The 5,068-nt window shown below is 34.0% G+C and overlaps 1 pseudogene; it reads right to left on the bottom strand.

Moving 5' to 3' along the window:
• Positions 1-1,415: 1,415 nt before the first annotated feature.
• LOC149540062 (sucrose transport protein pseudogene) lies at positions 1,416-4,060 on the bottom strand (annotated as a pseudogene).
• Between the last annotated feature and the right edge of the window lie 1,008 nt (positions 4,061-5,068).

The raw sequence follows: 5,068 nt of genomic DNA, 5'->3' as shown, positions 1-5,068 counted from the left end.
GGATCCAAAGTACATCAATTCAATTATAGTCTAGTAAATTTAGGTGCCATCTTCATCATAAGTTTTTGAAGATAGTCCAGTATTTGTAGGTGTCATCTTCATCAAAAAATTTCCATGATAGTCTATTAGTTTGAGGAGTCATCTCCATCACAAGTTTTCCATGGCATACTTGTAGTTAGAGGTGCATTGAAGACCTTTTATCACTACATGAGCTAGCAGTAGATGGTGATTATTCATTATCATCATCATCATCTAACATAGAATCACATGAATATCATGTTTTATAGCCCAGATGGCCTAGGTATTGAGGGTACAACTCCAAGCACTAAAAACACCAGATTTCAAATTATTATTTTTATGTGTTGATGTTTAAGTTGAATGTTCCAGAGTTGAAGAGAGAAACACACTCAATTTTTTTTTCTTTTTGTTCTTTTTTTGAATATGAAACTATTGTCTAAATGATACAATATAATTATGTATTATTAAAACAAAATACAAAAAAAATATGATACTAGCACAACTATATTTATAAAACAAAAAATTTGTCATTATTATTTCTTCTAAGCTTTTACAACTACAGCTTCTACATATACATTTACTTTCTTTTCTTTCATTACTATAACAAAAAGTATAATAGTTGTTACAATAGACCAACATTCCAAATGATAAATCTGCATCTACACACTTTCAATAAAATGAAACAACAAGTACATTACATTCTTTTTGCAACTAGACTCTTTTTAACACTTATCATCAAAACATCAGTGAGAAAAAAAACTTGAGCGAAGACTCTCCCATTTATATTACACAACAATGGCTGAACTTTGGCATTAAAAATAATAATGATAGTAATAGTATTCACTTCCATCTTCAATATTATCATAAAAACCTACAACAAAAATACACATGTACCTATGGAAATATGCTCAAAGAGAAATCCCTCTCCTCGACCATCGGAGATGCAGGTGTGATTGGAGGTCGTGAATGGAAGAGCTTTTGAAATTGAGCACAACAGGAAGAATGAAAGAAAGACAATATCGAGAGTTTCAAACTACTATTTCGCCCCCCCATATTGATGCAAATGTAGGGCCCCCTTTCATATTCTTCCTAGGGCTAGTAGGCATCATTAATCAAGTGGGTGGAGAAAACCTAAAATGAAACTGGGCTCAGAGAAAACCATGCGAAAATGCAGAGATAACCATGTGAAAATGCTCCAAAAATGTCAAATGAAATTGGGCGGAAAAGACGTAAAAGGGCAAATGTTTTTTTAACTTTGCAGATGTATAAGCCCTGTGTTGTTTGAAATTCTGACCAACACGAGTCTTATATGTAAAAAAATGAAAATTTTGCCTTTAAATTTCAACCACCCTAAATTTATTTAGTTGATGGTCAAAATTTTTGGTTGAAAAATGATGTTAAATGTAGTAGTGAAGGGCTGCAAAAACAACCAAAGCTGCAATTTTAACAAAACTATGAGGAGGTACAGATTCATGATTTTTAGCAAGTTTGGTGATGATAATAGTACATGCAAGCAAAAGGCATAGAATGAGGTTTACGATTGCCCACAATAATTTAGGGCCTGTCCTGCGAGCCATAGTTTCTATCATCAAAGAAGTTGCTCCTAGCATTATTGAATTTAGCATTAGGCCAAATGATCCTAATCTAACACCTTCATCATATAAAATTGGAAGAGGTTCAGGACCAAAAGGGTTTCCCTTATAAACTTCTTGACCCATCCAATCTGTGTCAAAGAGTAAGAAGGGGAACCACGCAAGCCATGTCAGTGCAGTTACAATAAGTAAATACAACATTGGAGAAGGGAGATCTCTGAAAGCACTAAATAGCTCCCATATGAATGTCTCCTAGTTTGCTTGATCAGCCTCTTGCTCCTCATCATCTTCATCATTTTCATCAACTGGATTATGAATTTTACCTCCCACTACCTTTGCCCTCACTTTTTATTTTGCTTGAGCCTTTGACCATCTTTTTTTAGGGGTGGCTGTTACACTAAGAATGGTAGTAGCCACTAAGAGGATTATTGCTATAAAAAATGCAGACTTTAGATTAGTATAGCTAACACCATAGGCCTCTGTTCTTGTGAACAGAAGAATTTTATATTATTTATTGTAAGAACCACTCACAAACCCTAACACATTCCCTACTACCATAAATAGTGAGAAAAAGGCATTGGCACTCCTAGTTCATCTCTGGTTTTTTCCTGCCATAGGAAAAGCATTTAGAAATACATATGGGTGGAGCTTCAAGAGGTGCTAGAATTTAGTAAAATATTTCATTCATCAAATTAAAGTCCTTCATTTAGCAAGAGAATACAATCTAGAGTTCATTTATGGTTGCCTAGTTTTAATTTCTTGTGGCTATTTGTGAAGAGCAAAATTTGCTCATGGAAACACTATATTGAGTCCTTGAATGATAGGGAGATTCAAAATTCTTCCCTCAAAATTTGCACTACTTAGCCCATGAAAATGAACAACTTTTTCCTTGGAGTGAAATTCCCTATGGACAATGTCCCTCTCCAAGGAATGTGAAGAAATCAGACCTTTCTGGGATACAGTCAATGAAATATAAACCAAGTACGGATTTTCTTTTTGGAAAGTCTCTCCATTGAGAAAAGAAACTGCATTTGTAGTAAAGGAGTCTTTAATGGGTACACACTAGAATGTAAAAAATCCAAACCTATCTAGCACTGCCTTTGATGAAATATGCACTCCTAATAGGAAATGCTTGACATAAGATAATGGGATATAGCCTTTGATGAGCATAATTATTCAAATTACAACTATCAAGAGCTAAATTTTAAAACTCTATAACCATTAATTAAATCTAATGATAAACCATAGGAAATTATTGGCTTGAACCAAAGCCTCTTTAAATGTGGTATGGAAACAATTTCAAAGACCTATGATGAGCTATGGTAACAAAATATTTTGCTTGAAAAAATTTTTGAAAGAAAAAAAAATTGGTACATCCCTTTGTAAATGGTAAACAAAAAATATCCCATAGGTAAAACTTTCTTCGAAGGGAATAAATATAGTTGATTGCGGATTAATATAGTAATAGTTTCATGAATCTAAACATTAGTCTCCGTAGATTAAAAATTAATCACCTCACCATCCTGTAATGGTTGATCTTAACAGAGACATTCTGTAAACATATACTTCCTTCAAGGTTTGTTTTCTGCATGGCTAAGCTAAGGAGGTTTTCCCAGAAAACCCTTCATGGAAAAGTCTTGAACATTGGGCATTGAAGATTGAAAACCTTAGGAGGTGGGAAATGCCAAAGTTTTGCATTAATAAAAAAGGTTTCTTTCTCTAAACATTTGAGATGTTTTATACATGGTACTTTTTGTTGGAAATTTTCTATAAATGGTCATGTTCAAGCAAGATTGGAGCTAACACCAATATAGGACAAATGTCTGCAAATTGATCGTTACCTTGAACAATACTACAAGATGACATTGAAAAAAAGAGAGGGGAAAAAGAAATGTATCTCAAAAAGGCTGTAAGTAAGGCCTTAACCATCATCTTAAACATAAACTTTATAGATACCATTGCAACAAATAGTAAAATAATATAAGCATGACATACCTAATAAATCTGTGAGGATTTCCCTGCAAGGCCCTTGAAGCATATTGTTGGCACGATCAAGGAGCCAAAATCCCAAAACAAAAATAGTAATAGCTCTTGGCCTGTATGAGATTGAATCACCAAACATACATCCCAAATCTGCTGAAAATCCAATGAGCATAACTACCATTACCATAATGCATACTCCCATGGCCTCCTTATTCCCCAGGAGCACTCACATCTATCACTATAATACCCCACTATTGGTTGCACAAACATGCCAGAAATAGGGCCACCCAGCCATATATAACTAGCCCATGTATTAGGAATACCTAAAACCTACACATGTGGCATCAGTAAGGAGAGCTGCAAAACCCATCCAAATTGCATCCCTCCTACCACTGATGCAACCTTGCTAGAGTTCTCAGAGGAACTCCATTCTTCACTTTTTTTCCCACACAAAAATTTCTATTCATGATTAAAACAATCCCACCAACTCCAAAAAATTGGTATCCGTATAACAAATAACAACAATTTTTCAATGAGACTCATAGTCAATTACTATGGTGATAAAAGAGGTTTCAAATGATGGATATGTCGATAACATTAACTATTGCATGAACCTAATGATTCTAGCTTATATATATATGATGTCTTGTGATTCACGTGTGAGTAGGTCACTATAGTCTTTGTGATGTATATTGGAGCTACTTACTATGTATGTGATGTATAGAAAGCTAATTAACTTGTGTACCTGTGATGTGTATGAGCAAGTTTTTGTATATGAGACAGGTGCTCATTATAATCATGATGTTTGTGATTTGTGATATGATCCTTATGAATATGTGTAAGTTGTTGCAAATAATGATAGGTGACGGTAGAGATGGAAACATCACCTAAATACAATGAGTATCTTTATTAGTATCTTTATTTGTGATGTGACTAAGTTCACACTTAATTAATAATAATATTGGATGGTTGGTAATGTGCTACTGTAGCATTCTTTTAGATTATTGGGTTTTTATTGCCCAATCCTTAATAATTTTCAAAAAAACACAAAAATTAAATCTAAGATGTGTGGCAAGATTATCCAACACAATCTCAAATCTAGCTTAAACACATTTGATTTTGACAATCTCTAGTATTCAATGAGGAATAACAAGCTTGAAAGAAGATACATCAGATTTGAATACACATAAATCGATTCTTGGAGCCAATAACATAGCAAAAGCTAAGGTTGTGCTCGGGTCTAGTTACCAAAGTCAATCACAATTGTAAAATATCATTTGGAAGGACATTGTCTTATCATGACAAATTTTGTCCTAGGGGAGATTGTATTACTAGAGAATTAACAAAGTGATGGAGATCCTCTCAAGTCTACTTGCAACATTCTAAAGCTTCAAAATATTATGGTAAAAAAAGAGGGAAGCATGGATGCAACCCAACTTTCTAATGTGGCCATCGAGTCAAAGGATTGCATGCAT

This window comes from Cupressus sempervirens, chromosome 9, assembly GCF_028749045.1.
Source record: "Cupressus sempervirens isolate cs-2001-9-10 chromosome 9, ASM2874904v1, whole genome shotgun sequence".
Classification (NCBI taxonomy): Eukaryota; Viridiplantae; Streptophyta; class Pinopsida; order Cupressales; family Cupressaceae; genus Cupressus; species Cupressus sempervirens.
This window is presented reverse-complemented; position numbering and strand designations above follow the sequence as displayed.